Here is a 19,937-nt window from a genome sequence, read left to right as displayed (position 1 = left end):
AAGCTAGACACCTTTAAAATATATGTGTACCTATGTACAATATGCACACACGCATATCAATATGCACACACATACATGTATATGCAATATGCACACACATATTGCCCTAGCATGAACATTTTCTCTGTTACTGCATTTTCAGCATACAGAGGTTTTTGAATTCTGTGTAGTCGGGTCTATTCAATTTTTCTTTCCTTTATCCTTTGCCTTGGCTCAGATGCCCTTCCTTACATCCTTTTTTGGTTGTATTTTATATTTACTCTTAAATCCACCCATCTGGGATATAAGTGTCCGAGGTTCTGCATCTTTCTTGAACTTCATCCCCCACTGTTCCACAGACCTGCCTGTCTTCCCCATTCCTGCTGCTCTGTAATTCATAGAGAGTAGGACTGGGGTCACATTTTTAGGAGGTTTAAAAAAAATTTTTTTTTTCAAATTTTTCTAAGTGAGCCAGGCAGGAATCATTTTCTCAGAACTTGGCCTCTTCATGCCCCTGCAGATCTCCTTGGGGTTTTGATTATAACTGGCCAGTTTGGAAAGAATTAACATAGTTCTATGTGAGATAGGTCTTCACATCAAAGACCATGGTAGATGACTGTTCGTTCTAGTCTGCCTCTAACCATCGGAAAAGGCTTACAGGGCTTCCCTGGAGGTCCAGTGATAAGAATGAGCCTGCCAATGCAGCGGACGCAGGCTCGGTCCCCGGCCTGGGAGACCCCACTTACTGCAGGGCAGCGGAGTCCATGACCTGCAGCTCCTGAAGCCTGCACACCACAGCTGCAGTAGCCCCTGTTTGCGGCAACTAGAGGAAACCCGAGCATAAAACCAAGACCCAGCGCAGCCAAAACTAAATGAAAAGGAGATGTAAAAGGAGAAAGCGCTTATCATCGCCTTTGTATGTGCTCACATACGGATTGCTGACTTCAGTGTAACTTTGCGGGGTTTGTAAATCAGCCACGGGATGAGACACAGAGGCAGCTCTTGCCTGCAGCTACCCTTCTGTCTATTTCACACTGAGCAGATCTGCTGGGTCATTCCAGAAAGTCCCTAATGCGTTATTGGTTTATCCTGTTTTCTAAGTAAAGTCATTACTTGGAAATAAAAAGCTTGCCTATCCTTTTTTGTATGATAGCCTTTTATTTCATTTCTTCCTAGAACCCACACTGGCCAGCACTTCAGGGCAACACCGAGCTGGTAGCAGCGGTCACCTGTGGCAGACTCTGGGACAGGGTGACTCAGGACATGTCCACCTCAACACTTCGGCCTCTAAAATGGGTGCAGCTGTGGTGGCCACGTGGCCCGGTGCTGACAACCAAGTCTGCTAGAGGTTTGGGGAAAGTGTTGGCTTTCCTGATAGGAGACTGCTCCTTCCTCTCCCGAACTCAGATGCAACGCTTGGAGGCGTAGCACCATTTTGCACCCGAGAGGCATCTGAGGACAAAAGCCACACACAGTGGACGACACACGAAAGAACCCCGGGCCTGGGACGGAACCTGAGCGGCTGTTTCACCACCGACATTCAACTTCCTAGTTCTTGTTGCGGGCTTTCAGCTGTTTTTCTCACATCGGTCCTCCCCGCAGCTGCCCTCCTCACCAGTGCAGCATCTGGGTTCCCCACGGCTGCCCTCCTCACCGGCGCGGCATCTGGTTCCCCGCGGCTGCCCTCCTCACCGGCGCGGCATCTGGGTTCCCCGCACTACCTGCCTCACCGGCGCAGCATCTGGGTCTGTAACCAGACCAGGTTTGGTCTTCCCCATGCACAGCAAGCCAAGATCCTGAGACGCCCAGCCTTGTAGCCAAGCAAGAACTAGTCTCAGACGCGCCTTTCCCCCAGCTCAGCTCAAGTGAGACACAGCTGACCCCAAGGTCCTAGAAACAAGGTGGGCAAATCCCTCAAAGTCTGCCTCCTGGAGGACGAGCACGTGCTGAAAGGCCCTGAGGGGCTTCCCAGACGGTCCAGTGGCCGGGACTCCACGCTTCCAGCACAGTGGCACGGGGTCAATCTCTGGTCAAGGAACTAAGGCCCCCCATTCCGTGAGGCCTGCCCAGAAAGAATTTCTTTTCTCAATTAAAAAAGAAACAAAAAGAGAAAAGATTCTGTTCAGTGATGGCAGGGGAATGAATTTGACCGATCACCCCCAGGTTCGGCCTCCCCCACCCCGCCCCACCTTCTCTGTTTCTCAATGCTGAGGATGACACGTGACGGCCGCTCTATCTGCTTCCTCTGATAGGGGGCTCAGACCCAACAGGGCTGAGAAACGGCCCGCTCAGCACTCACCCGAGGATATTCTCTTGTCTGGTTTCAAGTCAACATTTTGATCCCAATAAACATGCCGCCCACAGGCCAGCTGTTAAGGCCCCAGACCGTAGACAAAGTGTGCCGCAGAGGACACGGCCAATGCCAGACAGACGGGTAAATGTGAAATGTTTTTCTTTTTTTTAAACTAATTTTTACTGAAGTTTAGTTAGACTCTTATACATAGGGGTTTTGTCTAGAATATGTCATGCAGTTATTTAATTTTATCGGAGGACAGGAGGAGAGAACCAAATTTCAGCTTAATCAAGGAAAAAGGGGACAGGCGATTCATCTAATCTTATATGTTTCATCTGAGGAGGTTAGGGATGGTGGAGAAACGACTGACAAGGCGTCAGCGTGATCAAATGCAGGCAGAGGTTTCATTGATAAATTCAACATCTAGAGAGATGACCTGCCAACGTCTGAGAAATCCTAACCATTGAATTGTTTTCCCAAGCTGGGAGGTTAAAAACAAAGAAAACATCAAAGAGAAAAGGACAGTCTTTCTGGCAACTGAGCAAGGTCTGTAAATTGCCTTTGGGAAGAGCCAGATGCACTGGGCTGTGCTTAGTCACTCAGCCATGTCCCCCTCTTTGTGACCCTGTGGACTGCAGCTCACCAAGCTCCTCCGTCCATGGGATTCCCCAGGCGAGAGTACTGAGCGGGTTGCCATGCCCTTCTCCAGGGGATCTTCCCAACCCAGGGATCGAACCCAGATCTCCCACGTTACAGGCAGATTCTTTACCTTCTGAGCCACCAAGGAAGCCCAAGAATACTGGAGTGGGTAGCCTATCTCTTCTCCAGGGGAACTTCCTGACCCAGGAAATGAACCAGGGTCTCCTGCATTGCAGGCGGATTCTTTACCAGCTGAGCTACCAGGAAAGCCCATATGCAGATGATGTCATACAACATACAGAAAACCCTAAGGACACCACACAAAACCCACTAGAACTGATAAATGAATTCAGCGAAGAAGCAGGATCAAGAGTAACATTCGGAAACTGACTGCATTTCTTTATACTAAACATGAAATATCAGAAAGGAAATGCAAAAAAAAAAAAAAAAAAACCTCTTAAAATCGCACCAAAAGAATACTAGGAATAAACGTGACCAAGGAGGTAAAGGAGGCTCGGGCAGGGAGCATGGGGCCGCCTCACCGCATCCCAGGTTTTTTCACGGAAGCCACCAGACCAGCCACTTGCCCTCCGAGGCGGGAGGCGGCCCAGACACCCCTGCTGCCCCCTTGCCCACCTTGGACCTGAGTCCCTGAGCACCCTGTCTGCACAACAGGCAGGAGCAGGGTGCGGACACCCTCGCCATGCTCCCAGCCACTGTGAGTGTGCTCCCGGAGCCCTGGGTTACTTGCTTCCCCCAATCTAAACAACTGAAAGTGAAAGTCACTCAGTCGTGTCCGACTCTTTGCGACCCCAGGGATTTAGTCCATGGAATTCTCCAGGCCAGAATACTGGAGTGGGTAGCCTTTCCCTTCTCCAGGGGATCTTCCCAACCCAGGGATCTAACCCAGGTCTCCTGCATTGCAGGTGGATTCTTTACCACAGGGAAGCCTGAACAAGTGAAAAGGCAAACACACACCAAGCAGCTCTCACAAATGTACCTTTATTCCTGCTTCTCTCTCTAGTTTGCCACAGCTTACAAGACCAGAGACGAGAACACCAACCAGACTGTTACTTTTAAGCAAGGTGACCAGAGCAGCGGTGAAGGCGGGGGCCGTCTGCTCCCGGGCATCCTCCAACATCGGCTCCAGCCTTCCCCGGACCCACTTCCCAGACACTCCAGCAGGGCCTTTGCCGAGACTCCCAGCTGCACACGGACCGACACCCGGCGGCCAGTGAAGCTTTACTCACAAGACCAGCAGTGGGACAGCCCAGGCACGTCCTCCAGCTGAGATGAGCGGCTGAGTAGGGCCTGACAAATCGTGTCAGAGAAGGGAATGGCAAACAACTTCAGCATTCTCGCCCTGAGAACCCCACGAACAGAACGAAAAGGCAAAAAGATAGGACACTGAAAGATGAGCCCCCAGGTCGGTAGGTGCCGAATATTCTACTGGGGCAGAGTGGAGAAAAAACTGCAGAAAGAATGAATGAAGAGGTGGCGCTAAAGCAGAAAGGACACCCAGCTGTGGTTGTATCTGGTGGTGAAAGTAAAGTTTGATGTTTAAACAAGAGTATTGCATAGGAACATGGAATGTTAGATCCATGAAACAGGATCTAACAGGTAAATTGGACGTGGTCAAGCAGGAGATGGGAAGAATGAACATCAACCTCTTAGGAATCAGTGAAGTGAAATGTTTGGTATTGGGTGAATTGAATTCAGATGACCATCGTATCTACTACTGTGGGCAAGAATCTCTTAGAAGAAATGGAATAGCCCTCATAGTAAACAAAAAAGTCTGAAATGCAGTACTTGGGTGCAATCTAAAACATGACAGAATGATCTCAGTTCATTTCCAAGACAAATCATTCAACATCACAGTAATCCAAGTCTATGCCCCAACCACCATGGCCGAAGAACATGAAGTTGAACGATTCTATGAAGACCTCCAAGACCTCCGAGAACTAACACCAAAAACAAACAACGAAAGATGTCATTTTCATCACAGGGGACTGGAATGCAAAATTAGGAAGTCAAGAGATACCTGGAGTAACAGGCGAGTTTGACCTTGGAGTACAAAATGAGCAGGGAGGAGGCTATCAGAGTTCTGCCTAGAGAATGCACTGTTCATAGCAAACGCCCTCAGCAACACAAGAGACGACTCTACACGTGGACATCATCAGATTGTCAGTACCGAAACCAGACTGATTATATTCTTTGCAGCCGAAGATGGAAAGGCTCTAGAGAGTCATCGAAAACAAGACCAGGAGCTGACTGTGGCTCAGATCATCAGCTCTTTATTGCAAAGTTCAGGCCCAACTTGAAGAAAGTAGGTTAAACCACCAGACCATTCAGTTCAGTTCAGTTCAGTCGATCAGTTGAGTCTGACTTTTTGCAACCCCATGAATCGCAGCACACCAGGCCTTCCTGTCCATCACCAACTCCCGGAGTTCACCCAGACTCATGTCCATTGAGTCGGTGATGCCATCCAGCCATCTCATCCTCTGTTGTCCCCTTCTCCTCCTGCCCCCAATCCCTCCCAGCATCAGAGTCTTTTCCAATGAGTCAACTCTTCTCATGAGGTGGCCAAAGTACTGGAGTTTCAGCTTCAGCATCATTCCTTCCGAAGAAATCCAGGTCTGATCTCCTTCAGAATGGACTGGTTGGATTTCCTTGCAGTCCAAGGGACTCACAAGAGTCTTCTCCAACACCACAGTTCAAAAGCATCAATTCTTCGGTGCTCAGCTTTCTTCACAGTCCAACTCTCAAATCCATACATGACTACTGGAAAAACCATAGCCTTGACTAGACGGACCTTTCTTGGCAAAGTAATGTCTCAGCTTTTCAATATGCTATCTAGGTTGGTCATAACTTTTCTTCCAAGGAGTAAGCATCTTTTAATTTCATGGCTGCAGTCACCATATGCAGTGATTTTGGAGCCCAAAAAATAAAGTCTGACACTGTTTCCACTGTTTCCCCATCTATTTCCCATGAAGTGATGGGACCAGATCCCATGATCCTCATTTTCTGAATGTTGAGTTTTAAGCCAACTTTTTCACTCTCCTCTTTCACTTTCATCAAGAGGCTTTTTAGTTCCTCTTCACTTTCTGCCATAAGGATGGTGTCATGTGCATATCTGAGGTTATTGATATTTCTCCGGGCAATCTTGATTCCAGCTTGTGCTTCCTCCAGCCCAGCGTTTCTCATGATGTACTCTGCATAGAAGTTAAATGAGCAGGGTGACAATATACAGCCTTGACGAACTCCTTTTCCTATTTGGAACCAGTCTGTTGTTCCATGTCCAGTTCTAACTGTTGCTTCCTGATCTGCATACAAATTTCTCAAGAGGCAGGTCAGGTGGTCTGGTATTCCCATCTTTTGAAGAATTTTCCATAGTTTCTTGTGATCCACACAGTCAAAGGCTTTGGCATAGTCAATAAAGCAGAAATAGATGTTTTTCTGGAACGCTCTTGCTTTTTCCATGATCCAGTGGATGTTGGCAATTTTATCTCTGGTTCTTCTGCCTTTTCTAAAACCAGCTTGAACATCAGGAAGTTCATGGTTCACGTATTGCTGAAGCCTGGCTGGAGAATTTTGAGCATTACTTTACTAGCGTGTGAGATGAGTGCAATTGTGCGGTAGTTTGAGCATTGTTTGGCATTGCCTTTCTTTGGGATTGCAATGAAAACTGACCTTTTCCAGTCCTGTGGCCACTGCTGCGTTTTCCAAATTTGCTGGCATATTGAGTGCAGCACAGGTATGACCTAAATCAGACCCCTCGTGATTATACAGTGGAGGTGACAAATAGATTCAAGGGACTAGGCGTGATAGACAGAGCGCCTGAAGAACTATGGACGGAGGTTCGCAACATTGTTCAGGAGATGGTGACCAAAACCATGCCCAAGAAGAAGAAATCCAAGAAGGCAAAGTGGCTGAGAGGAGGCCTTACAGATAGCTGAGAAAAGCAGAGAGGCAAAAGGCAAAGGAGAAAAGGGAAGATATATTCATCTGAGCGCAGAGTTCCAAAGAAGAGCAAGGAGAGATAAGAAAGCCTTCCTCAGCGATCAGTGCAAAGAAATAGAGGAAAACAACAGAATGGGAAAGACTAGAGATCTCTTCAAGAAAATTAGAGATGCCAAGGGAACATTTCATGCAAAGATGGGCTCGATAAAGGACAGAAATGGTATGGACCAAACAGAAGCAGAAGATATTAAGAAGAGGGGGCAAGAATACACAGAAGAACTATACAGAAGAGCTCTTAATGACCCAGATAATCCCAATGGTGTGGTCACTCACCTAGAGCCAGACATCCTGGAGTTTAAAGTCAAGAGTCCCTAGAAAGCATTATTATAAACAAAGTTGGTGGAAGTGATGGAATTCCAGCTGAGCTATTTCAAATCCTAAAAGATGATGCTGTGAAAGTGCTGCACTCAATATGCCAGCACTTTTGAAGAACTCAGCAGTGGTCACAGGACTGGAAAAGGTCAGTTTTCATTCCAATCCCAAAGAAGGGCAATGTCAAAGAATGCTCAAATTACCATACAATTGCAGTCATTTCCCATGCTAGCAAGATTATGCTGAAAATCCTTCAAGCCAGGCTTCAGTAGTAAGTGAACCAAGAACTTTCAGATGGACAAGTTGGATCTAGAAAAGGCAGAGAAACCAGAGATCAAATTGCCAACATCTGCTGGATCACAGAAAAAGCAAGAGAGTTCCAGAAGAACATCTACATCTGCTTCATTGACATCACTAAAGCCTTTAACTGTGTGGATCACAACAAGCTGTGGGATACTCTTAAAGAGATGGATATACCAGACTGCCTGACCTTCCTCCTGAGAAATCTGTATGCAGGGCAAGCAGCAGCAGTTGGAACTGGACATGGAACAACAGACTGGTTCACAATTGGGAAAACAGTATGACAAGTCTGTGTACCGTGACCCTGATTATTTAACTTACATGCAGAGGACATCATGTGAAAAGTGTGCTGGGGGAAGCCCACGGTGGAAGTAAAATTTCCAGGAAAAATATTATAATCTCCGATGATAGAGGTTGATGATGCATTTTACAGATGATAACTCTATTGGAAGAAAGCCAAGAGGAACTAAAGAGCCTCTTGATGAAGGTGAAAGAGGAGAGTGAAAGCGCTGGCTTAAAACGCAATATTCAAAAAACGAAGATCATGGTATCTGGTCCCATCACTTCATGGCAAACAGATGGGGAAAAAGTGGGAACAGTGACTGATTTTATTTTCATGGGTTCCAAAATCAATGCGGACAGTGACTGCAGCCATGAAATTAAAAGAAGCTTGCTCCTTGGAAGAAACGTTATGAGAAACTTGACAGAATATGAAAAAGCTGAGACATCAACTTGTCAACAAAGGTCTGTTTAGTCAAAGCTGTGGTTTTTCCATTAGTCATGTATGGATGTGAGAGCTAGATCATTAAGAAGGCTCTGTGTCAAAGAACTGATGCTTTTAACTGTGGTGTTGGAGAAGATTCTTGAGAGTCCCTTGGACTGCAAGGAGATCAAACCAGTCCATCCTAAAGGAAATCAGTCCTGAATATTCACTGGAAGGACTGATGCTGAAGCTGAAACTCCAATACTTTGGCCACCCAATGCGAAGGACTCATTGGCAAAGACCCTGGTGATGGGAAAGATTGAAGGCAGGAGCAGAGGGCGACGACAGAGGATGAGAGGCTGGATGGCATCACCGACTCAATGGACGTGAGTTTGAGAAAACTCAGGGAGATAGTGAAGGACAGGAAAGCCTGGTGTGCTGCAGTCCATGGGGTCGCAGAGAGTCAGATGTGACTTAACGACTGAACAATGCAAAGAAATCTACAGATTCAGTTTGATCCCTATAAAATTTCCCATGAAAACTTCACGAAACAAAGTAACCAAAACTCTATATGAAACCATCAAAGACCAAGGATTGCCTAAGCAAGTCTCAGAGGGGAAAAAAAGAAAGTAGGAGCCATAACCCTCCAAAAGCTCAGATAATAGTACAAAACCCGTCAAAGCCGTGTGGCAGTGGCAGAGAGACAGACACACACATGAGCAGAACAGAGAGTCTGGAATAAACCCACACATCCACGGGCAATTAATTTTCAACAAAGGAGGCCAGGGTATAAAACGGGAAAATGACTGTCCGTTCAGCAAGTGACGCGGGGAAAGTTGGCAGCCGCGTGGAAATCAAACACACCCTTACACCAGGCACAAAAATGAACTCAAATAACTTAAAGACTTAACCGTAAGATACGACGCTATTAAACTCCTAGGAGAGAGCATGGGCATAACATTCTCGGACATAAATCATACCAATGTTTCCTTAGGTCAGGGTCTCCCAAGGCAACAGATAATAACAAAAGTAAAAATAAATAAATGGGGCCTAGTCAAACACACAAGCTTTTGCACAGCAAAGGAAATCATAAACAAGACGAAAAGACAACGTACGGACTGCGAGAAACATTTGCAAATGACGTGACTGACGAGGGCTTAATCTCCAAAATATATAAACGGCTCATACAGCTCAGGAACAACAACAAAAACCAGACAACCCAATCAAAAACTGGGCAGAAGACTCAAATGACATTTCTTCAAAGAAGACCTACGGATGGCCAACAGGCAGATGAACTACGAGAGAACTGCAAATCGAAACTCCAATTAAGCCCCGCCCCCGCCAGTCAGGACGGCCGGCACACAGTCCCCAGACGGCAGATGCGGGAGGCTGTGGGGGAAAGGGAGCCCTCCCACAGGGCTGGCGGAGGCACAGCGGCGCAGCACCACGGGAAATAGGACGGGGGGGCCTCAAGAAATGGAGCTGCCGCATGATCTAGCAATCCCATTCCTGGCGTATACCCAGACAAAACCGTAACACAAAAATACACACGCACCCCGATGGACACTGCAGCACTGTTTACAGCAGAAAGACACAGCAGCAACCGAAATGCTCACCAGCACAGGGATGCGCAAAGAGGGTGTGGTGCACACACACGACGGAATATCCTGAGCCGTGTGAGACTCAAAGTCGTCAGTCGTCTCAGCTCTTTGTGACCCCTGCGGACTACACAGTCCTTGGGATTCTCCAGGGCCGAGTACTGGAGTGGGTAGCCTTTCCCTTCTCCAGGGGACCTTCCCAACCCAGGGATCTAACCCAGGTCTCCCACATTTCAAGCGGATTGTTTATCGGCTGAGCCACAAGGAAAGCCCATGAAAAAGAATGAAATCACAGGCATTTTCCAGTGTCCAGTGGTCAGGACTTGACAGTTGCACAGCACGGGGCCTGGGTGTGATCCTTGGTCGGGGAACTAAGCTCCTGCGTGTCATGTGGCGCAGCCAAAGCACAAAAAGAAAGAAAGAATGGTGTTTGCAGGGACACATGTGCAACTCCCCTACAGCCAGACACCCTGCAATGTGAAGGCAAGTGGGCCTTAGGAAGCATCACTACGAACAAAGCTAGTGGAGGTGATGGAATCCCAGTGGAGCGATTTCAAATCCTGAAAGACGATGCTGTGAAAGTGCTGCACTCAATATGCCAGCCAATTTGGAAAACGCAGCAGTGGCCACAGGACTGGAAAAGGTCAGTTTTCATTGCAATCCCAAAGAAAGGCAATGCCAAAGAATGCTCAAACTACCACACAATTGCACTCATCTCACACGCTAGTAAAGTAATGCTCAAAATCCTCCAAGCCAGGCTTCAGCAATACGTGAACTGTGAACTTCCAGATGTTCAAGCTGGTTTTAGAAAAGGCAGAGGAACCAGAGACCAAATTGCCAACATCCACTGGATCATGGAAAAGGCAAGAGAGTTCCAGAAAAACATCTATTTCTGCTTTATTGACTATGCCAAAGCCTTTGACTGTGTGGATCACAATAAACTGTGGAAAATTCTGAAAGAGATGGGAATACCAGACCACCTGACCTGCCTCTTGAGAAACCTGTATGCAGGTCAGGAAGCAACAGTTAGAACTGAACATGGAACAACAGACTGGTTCCAAATAGGAAAAGGAGTATGTCAAGGCTGTATATTGTCACCCTGCTTATTTAACTTATATGCAGAGTACATCATGAGAAACGCTGGGCTGGAGGAAGCACAAGCTGGAATCAAGATTGCCCGGAGAAATATCAATAACCTCAGATATGCAGATGACACCACTTTTATGGCAAAAAGTGAAGAGGAACTAAAGAGCCTCTTGATGAAAGTGAAAGAGGAGAGTGAAAAAGTTGGCTTAAAGCGCAACATTCAGAAAACTATGATCATGGCATCCAGTCCCATCACTTCATGGCAAATAGATGGGGAAACAGTGGAAACAGTGTCAGACTTTATTTTTTGGGGCTCAAAAATCACTGCAGATGGTGATTGCAGCCATGAAATTAAAAGATGCTTACTCCTTGGAAGGAAAGTTATGACCAACCTAGACAGCATATTGAAAAGCAGAGACATTACTTTGCCAAAAAAAGGTCCGTCTAGTCAAGGCTATGGTTTTTCCAATGGTCATGTATGGATGTGAGAGTTGGACTATAAAGAAAGCTGAGCGTCGAAGAATTGATGCTTTTGAATTGTGGTGTTGGAGAAGACTGTTGTGAGTCCCTTGGACTGCAAGGAGATCCAATCAGTCCATCCTAAAGGAGATCAGTCCTGGGTGTTCACTGGAAGGACTTATGTTGAAGCTGAAACTCTAATACTTTGGCCACCTGATGTGAAGAGCTGACTCATTTGAAAAGACCCTGATGCTAGGAAAGATTGAGGGCAGGAGGAGAAGGGGACGACAGAGGATGAGATGGTTGGATGGCATCACCAACTCAATGGACATGGGTTTGAGGGAACTCCGGGAGTTGGTGATGGACAGGGAGGCCTGGTGTGCTGCAGTTCATGGGGTCGCAAAGAATCGGACACGACTGAGCGACTGAACTGAACTGATGTGCAACTGGAGATTATCATACTAAGTGAAGTAAGCCAGAAAGAAAAAAATAAATATCTGGGCTCCCTGATGGTGCAGTGGTGAGAATCTGCCTGCCAATGCAGGAGACACAGGTTCAATCCCTGGCCCAGGAAGATCCCTCGTGTGTGGAGCAACTAAGCCTGTCTGCCACAACTGCTGAGCCAGTGCTCTAGAGCCCACGAGCTACAGCTGCCGAAGCCCCGGCCCCTGGAGCCTGTGCTTCGCAACGAGAAGTCACTGCAGTGAGAAGTCCACGTGCCCCAACTAGAGACAGCCTGCACACAGCAACCAAGACCCAGAGCTCCCAAAATAAATAGCCATTAATCAAAAGAAAAGACAGACAAGTAGCACATGATATCATTTATGGGAAACCTAACATATGACACAAATGAACCCATCTCTCCAAAGGGGTTTGGTACAACTCGGAAGTTGGGAATCCACGTGCAGCAGAACCCGGTCATCGCAGGTCGTGTCCTGGCGAGAGCGGCCACCCTGGCGAGGGCGTCCCTGCCCCCGAAGCAGCTCTGCCCTGTATGTTCAAGACCCACGTGTGTAACAAAGGTTGACAGTCATGTTGCCAGGATTTCTCCCAATCCGGGGGCGGGGAGAGACTTGCTCAATCCCCAGGAAGTGCTGCCCAACTGTCCTTGTGTGGCTTAACTGTTCTCTTTTGGCCGTGCTGGGTCTCGGGCTTTCTCTGGTTGAGAGCGGGGCTACTCTCTAGCTGTGCATGGGCTGCTTGGGGCGGTTGGCTTCTCTTGCTGCGGAGCGTGGGTTTCACGGTGTGCAGGCTCAGTGGCTGTGGCGGCCGGGCTGAGCTGCCCGAGGCTGGTGGAATCTTCCCACCGTGTCCCCCGCGTTGGCAGGCGCACTCTTTAGGATCACCAGGGAAGTCCGACTTGTGTGGCTTAACTCTTGTATCTGGATCTCCCCATTTGAAAGCCAACGCTCACATTATGCAAAAAAAAGACCTCCTTCAGATCCGATACAGTAGCAAGTAGAGCGCCTGACTCAGGGATTGTTTATTGTTGCTGTTTCAGTGGCTAAGTCGTGTCTGACTCTTTGTGACCCCATGGATGGCAGCCCACCAGACTCCTCTGCCCATGGGATGTCCCAGGCAAGAATACTGGAGTGGGTTGCCGTGCCCTCCTCCAGGGGATCTTCCCGACCCAGGGATCGAACCTGTATCATTGAGGCAGATTCTTTACTGCTGAGCCACTAGGGAAGCCCATATTCACCCAAAAGCATCTTCCAAACCCCAATCCCCCCAAACCAAACCATCTCTTTGCTGCAAAACAAAACTAAGCAAGCAAGGTCTCAGCACCCGCTGAGAAGGCCCGGGGCAGTCCTGGAGCAAAGGGTCCAGGCCGGTGCCCAGACTCGGCCATGGCCTCTCGGTACCAGCCTCGGACGAGCCTCAGCAGAAGGTCCGTCTGGACTCAGCTCCCCGCCGGCCACTTTAGTTCCTTGGAAGCTGAGCTGCTGAGCTTTGCCGCAGCAAGGAGAACCAGCCAGAGCCGCCTCCCCAAAGGCCAGGGCCAGGGTGCTTGCACGACGAAGGAGCAGCACAGTCCTGGCGTGGGGCACGTGGGGCTGGCCGTGGGGGACGGGCAGGCGCAGCTGATGGGTGTGGTGGGAGGTCCCAGCTGGGCTTAACCAGCTCAGCCCAAACTAGACGCAGCTGACTCCAGATGCCTAGAAAAAAACTCGGGCAAACTTGTTCAGGCTCCGTGGCACCTGGAGGACGCACACGTCTTAAGCCCACGTGGCTCCGTGTCGGCTGGTGGGACGAACTTGGCTGACTACCCATGGGCTCAGGTCTCCATCCCGACTCAAGGGTGACAGATATTCAGTATCTGTGAATATGCCGACCATTGGCCAAGACTGATTTTTACCCTGTTAATAGACTATCTTTGGGCTTCCCTGCTGGCTCGGTGGTAAAGAATCCACCTGCCAATGCAGGAGATACCAATGCAGGGATCACAGGCTCAATCCCTGATCCAGGAAGATCCCACACGCCATGGAGCAACTAAGCGTGTGCGCCACAAGTACCGAGCCTGCGCCCGGAGCCCGTGCTTCTCAGCAAGGGACGCCACCGCAGCGACAGGCAGGTGGAGAGGAGCCCGCGAAGCAGCCCCCCACCACCAGGAATAAAGAAAGACACCTCTGAAAATGCACGAGAACCTACAATTGTCTCGATAAAACTTAAATGATAAATAGGTCAATAAACTCCCTCTATGAGCCTAGTTAGCTAAGTCTCTGGAAAACCGCTGCTGAACGCTGAACTGAGCAAACCCCTCGGCAGCCCCAGAAACGGCTGCGGGTTTGTCTCCTTGTGGAGATGCAGCTGGACTGTGAATAGGTTTTCAATCACCCCATCGTCTTTGTGTTTCTGGGATAAACCCCGTTCGGCAGCGGTGCGCTAACGATCAGGGGTGTGGACTGGGGGTGCCGCCAGCCGGGCTGCCCAGCGGTGAGCCCCAGACATCACTCTGGCTTCTCGGGGAAACGAGCGCTGAGACCGGGCCTTGGTCGTGCTCCAGAGTGGGAGGGGCCTGAGCTCAGCTTCGCCTGTGGGGCCAGTCTCCTGCTCACTCAAAAACAGAACGAGAAATGAAGAATGAAGTGGGGTGGGGGCCAGGACGGAACCCATGAGGACACCCTGATATACGCACTGGACTTCTAGGTGATGAGTCCTGTTCTGAAGTATTAAAATGACAGACACGTTACTTCTGTAATTGGCAGAAAAAGCAATTCCCACCTTGAATGATAAACTGCAGGGGCCATAGGTTTTCCCACGGCGCTGCTCGGGAGTGACACTCTCCTACCTTCGTGTCCAGAGCCAGGAGTGACAGACGGTGGGAGCAGGAGGGCAGCAGCCAGGCCACCTCCACGTGCCCCTTGACGGTTCGGTGGAGGGCGCCACAGGCAGAGCCGGAAGGTGACAGGCGGGCAGCGGGCCTGTCCCGGGGAGTGGCGGGCCCCTCCCTGAGCCTGAGATGAGCCACGGCATCTGGGTGCTAGTCAGGGTCAGAGCAAGGCAATAAGAAGCCTGCGTTCAGGCTGGGAGCGGGGAGTTGGGGCCAGGGTGCTGGTTAAGGGAGATCCGTTACACCAGATGTGAAGAGAAGGGGTGATGATCCCCCCTCTTTCTCTAGTGAACAGTCCAATGTGGCCTAGTTTTCAACCGAGAAAGGATGAATGGCATCTTGTGGTGAACTGCTGTGACCTGAACCGGTGTCAGGTGAGGCCCGGTCCCAACAGCCACAGTGGCCCCAGCAGGCAGTGATCCACTGGCCAGAATTCTGTTGTTACTATTGCGCTAATATATTCCACAGAGGCCTCATTCCTGCAGCTGCCAGCCTCCACTCACAGTCACATCTGTGTCATACAGTAATTACGATAAAATACAGAAAGCTGTGACATCATTTTGCTGACAAAGCTCTGTATAGTCAAAGCTACGGTTTTCCAGTGGTCATGTATGGATGTGAGAGTTGGACTGTGAAGAAGGCTGAGCGCTGAAGAATTGATGCTTTTGAACTGTGGTGTTGGAGAAGACTCTTGAGAGTCCCTTGGACTGCAAGGAGATCAAACCAGTCCATTCTAAAGGAGATCAGTCCTGGGTGTTCATTGAAAGGACTGATGCTGAAGCTGAAGATCCAATATTTTGGCCATCTGATGCTAAGAGCCAACTCATTGGAAAAGACTGATGCTGGGAAAGATTGAGGACAGGAGGAGAAGGGGATCAAAGGGGATGAAATGGTTGGATGGCATCACCGACTCGATGGACACGAGTTTGAGCAAGCTCTGGGAGTTGGTGATGGACAGGGAGGCCAGCGTACTGCAGTCCATGGGGTTGCAAAGAGTCAGACACAACTGAGCAACTCAAACAGCAACAGATAACGTAAATTTTACGGGGTTTTTTTTCCTTCTTCTATTTTTTCTACGTGGCTCGCAGGATCTTAGTTTCCTCACCAGGGATCAGGATGGAACTGCCTCCCCTGCATTGCATGGCGAATTCTTAACCACTGGACCACCAGGGATTTTTTAAGCTACAGAAATTCCGCATTTGATTGCAAGGGGCGGCGCACTCCCTGCCTATGCCGGCGGTACTTGGAGGGCAGAGTAGGTGGACACCCGGGGCACGCGGCGGGCTGCGGCCTCCGCCTATGCGGGTGGACACGGTCCCCATGAGGTCTCGGGGGAGGTAACCATACCCGCGGCTGTGAAGGCCCCGCCCCCGGCCCGGCTGGGCTCGGGCCCCGCCCCCGCCTCAGGCCCCGCCCCAGGTGCTGCCGAGGTCCCCCCGCTAGATGGCGCCACCGCCTCGCGGGCGCGCGTCCGGGCGCGGATCCCGCCCTCGCGCGCGCGCCCACCGATCCGCGGGTTGCAGCGCGCCTCCTCCGGGAGCCCCCTACCCGGTCCCAGCCCCCAGCACCCCGCCCCCGGGAAGGCGCGTCAGACGAGGAGACGCCGCGCCCTCCTCCGGGAGGTGCGCGAAGGACACGCGAGCAACCAAAGCGAGCGCCCGAACGCGCGGGCAGGGGCGCAGCGAGCGCCTGGGGCCCGGAGCCGGTCTAGCTCGGCGACCTTCCGGAAAAGGCGCGACTGTGGAGGCAGAAAATGAGCGGTGGTCTCCCGGGGAGACGGGCAGGGCTGAAGAGCGGGAGAAGGAAGGGTTTTAGGGCCCTGGACCGTGTTACAGCGGTGGACACGGGTCATCGCTCATTTGCCCATAGCGTGTACATCAGTGACCCCGATGGGAACCATGGGCTCTGCAGGATGCTGGCCCGTCACTACAGGCCCACCAGTTGTAACAAATGTCCCGCTTGGGGGGACGATTTTGATAGTCAGGGTCAAGGGGGAGGAGGTATATGGGAACTCTCTGTCCCTTCTGCTTAATTTTGCTGTGAACCTAAAACTGCTCTAAAAAAAACTATTTTTTTAGAAAAGTAATTCAAGGTGAGGAGGAAAAAAACTCTGAAAAATGGGTCATGGGAATATGAAGTGGGTTCTGGCTTAATGAAAACTGTAGGATGAAGGCCAAGCTTTGTTTTTCTGTCAAACCAGGTTCTACCAAGTAGCTTTGACTTTGCAACACGTGCAGCGGGACTCTGGGGTTAACCCAGTAGGGGCCACTCTGCTGCCCATGCAGCCCCAAAGTCATGACCCAACCACAGTCACGTGTTTCCAAGGCTCCCAGACCACCAGCTGCCTCAGGTCCAGTATTCAGCCCAGCGTCACAGCTCACCCCGTGAGGCCCTGACCTCCTGACTTCCTTTTCTTTTTCTTTTTTTTGGTGTGGTAAAAGACACAGCATGGACTTCACCATCTTAACCCTTTTTAAGTGCATAGCTCAGTAATATTAAGTACACTGCCATGGTTGTGTAGCCGTCACCACCAGCCATCCTGACAACGCTTTTCATCTTGTAAAACCGAAACTCCGTCCCCACGAAACGCTAACTGCCCACCCCCCTCCCCCAGCCCCTGGCCCTCCGCTTTCTGTCCCTCTGCGAATCTATTGTAAATACCTCACGTAAGCGGAAGTATATAGTATGTGTTCTTTTGTGATGAGCTGATTTCATTTTCATTTAGCGTGATGCCTTCAGAGTTCACCCTTGTATTATGTGTCAGAATTTCTTCCCTTTTTAAGACTGAGTAATATCCCATTGCATGAATGGACGTTCCTTTGCTATCCATTCATCTGTCGATGGACATGTGGGTCGTTTCAGCATCTTCGCTAATGTGAAACTAACCTCTTGACTGACCCAGGTGACTCGGCCCTGTAGCTGGACTCATCTGCCGATGCCCTCACTCACCACAACTGTCCCCATGAGGACCCAGGGTACCTGCCCCACTGGACCCATCGATGTCTCCTCCACCCAGACTCCCTCTTGCAAACCCATGCGCCCTCCTGCTTGTCCTCCAAGGCGGCCGCAACCTCTGCAGACACCCTTGCCTGTCTCTCAGACCTCTGCTCTCCTAACCCCACCCGCCAGCTTCACTGCCCTCTTGGGGGGGCCCTGCATTCCGTGAGCCCCCGCAAAGGGACCGACTGCTGGGTGTGTCAGGGGCGCCCCTGCCCGTGTCATAGCCTCTCTGTGTCCTTAAGGAGACCTTGGCATCCACGTGGCTTTTTCCATCTGTGGCCACCTCAAACCATCTTCCCGGCAGCTACCAGCTCAATAGATTTAAGCTCAAAACAGACACAAAGACAAACAGGCAAAATGGACAGACCCTGAAACCAAAAGAAGCAGACACCGGAAATCGAGTCCTCCAAAAAGATCAAATTCTTCCTGTGCTCCCAACAGACGAGGCCCTGGCACACAGGCCCCGGGGGCTCCCTGGGGCTAGTGTTAGCTCCCAGGTGCTACCTGGAGGAGTGACTGGGACCCAAAGACAAGGGTCGGGGCTGCAGGACCGCACGGGGAGATGTACCAGACAGTCAGCGAGCGGTTTTATTCCCGCAATGGTGGCAGGAGGAACATTTGCTAACAAGGAACGTCGACCAGGAGAGGTAGCAGCTGGCGTTTTCTAAAGCCGGGTGATTGAGGGAGTTGCGAGAACGGACAAGGGGTCTGGCACGTGCCAGGACAACTTGGCCTTTCAGGATCGGGCTCTGGGCTCGCAGTGGGGTGCGACCTCCGACACAGATAAATTCAGCAGCATCGTCCTGTGTCCACCTCCTGGCGTGTAGTGGGCTGAGCGCTCTGGGTACTCCTGTGAGCCTGCGGGGTGTGTGTGTGTGCGTGTGTGCGTGTGTTGCAGGGTCTGTGTCTCTCCGACACTTCTGTGAGCTGGGGGCTGTTGTGTGCCGCACGCCCGTGCCGCCTCCGTGTCCCGCACCTGGTGGCATCGCTCGGTCTCCCTGCTGGCCTGGCTGTAGATGCAGGTGCATTTCAGTGCGTGTCTGTGTGCACGCGTGTGTGCAGGCGTGTGTGCACGCGTGTTCGGTCTCTCTGCTGGTCTGGCGGGTAGGTGCAGGTGCGTTTCAGTGTGTGTGTCTGTGTGAACGTGTGTGTGCACGCGTGTGTGCACGCATGTGCGTGTGTACTCAGCCTCCGTGTGGCGTGTGCTCCGGCTAAGGCCTTCTCCAGTCCCACATTCCTCCCGCTCCTTTGTGCTCTGTGCTACAGAAAATATTTGCGTTTCCACAACTCATAATTTTTCCTCCTCAATTGCTACCAGATGTGGGTCCTGTGGTCCCCGTCCCCATGGCAACGGAGGTTCCAGCAGCCGCGGTTCCTTTTTGTGGCGCCTGCCCTGGGAGCTGGCGCTGCTGCAGGCCTGTGAGGGGGGAGTGGGTGTCGGGCTAGGGGGAGCGGTTCCCGGCAGCTCCCTCCCCAGGCTGCTACCTAGACCGTCCGGGGGGCTTCCTGGCCCGGGTGCCCCAGGCCACGGCATCTGCCCCCAGGGCGCCCGGTGGCAGGGCTGCTGCATGAGGCGCCAACACAGAGGGGCTCCTGAAATTCAGGGTCTCCGATACCCAGAGGCTCCGGGGCAGGCCTGGTGGACGTGAGATATGGGGCCCGAGCCCTCTGGTCGCCTCACACCGTGCTGATCCAGGCCAGGGAGTATTTTACCTGCTGGAGCAGGGGTTGGGGGGTCAGGGAACAACAGGGTGGGCACAGTGAGTGGGGCTGCCCAGCCACTGCCGCCCGACCCATGGCCCTGCCCTCCACCATCCTCCTCGGTCAGTGCACTGCCCTCGCCAGGCCTCTGCCCCTCCTAGCCAACGTTAAGGCTGTGTTCTTTGCCTGGCAGCCAGCATGGCCTGATGCCGAAAGGAAGGGATGAGGCTGTGGCCAGGCGCGGGGCCACGGCTGGGAGGGTGCCCGGCTGGCTCGAGGGAAGCCACATGCCCAGGGACCGGGAGCCCGCCTTCCACGTGCGGCCCGACCAGGCCAGAGGCGGGACCGCGGCCACGGGAGCCACGCCAGACGTCCACCCGTGCCATGAGGCGTCTCCACGCAGCTGGCTCGGCCCCTGCACAGGTCACCGACGTGGACCTCCAGGTGGCATCCGGCCAGAGGACCAGAGGCTCGCCGGGTGAGACACCTGAGCGGCCAGCACCGGGCACACTCCGG

At 51.3% G+C, this 19,937-nt stretch overlaps 1 long non-coding RNA gene across 1 annotated transcript; it reads left to right on the top strand.

Moving 5' to 3' along the window:
* Positions 1 to 1,155: 1,155 nt before the first annotated feature.
* On the top strand, positions 1,156 to 5,873 carry LOC147355916 (uncharacterized). The gene is made up of 2 exons (XR_015144883.1): positions 1,156 to 2,413; positions 3,936 to 5,873. It is a non-coding gene; the product is annotated as an uncharacterized LOC147355916 (long non-coding RNA).
* Positions 5,874 to 19,937: the final 14,064 nt, after the last annotated feature.

Source organism: Bos grunniens, chromosome 17, assembly GCF_055505025.1.
Source record: "Bos grunniens cultivar Pamir isolate PY7600 chromosome 17, Bosgru_T2T1.0, whole genome shotgun sequence".
Classification (NCBI taxonomy): Eukaryota; Metazoa; Chordata; class Mammalia; order Artiodactyla; family Bovidae; genus Bos; species Bos grunniens.
This window is presented reverse-complemented; position numbering and strand designations above follow the sequence as displayed.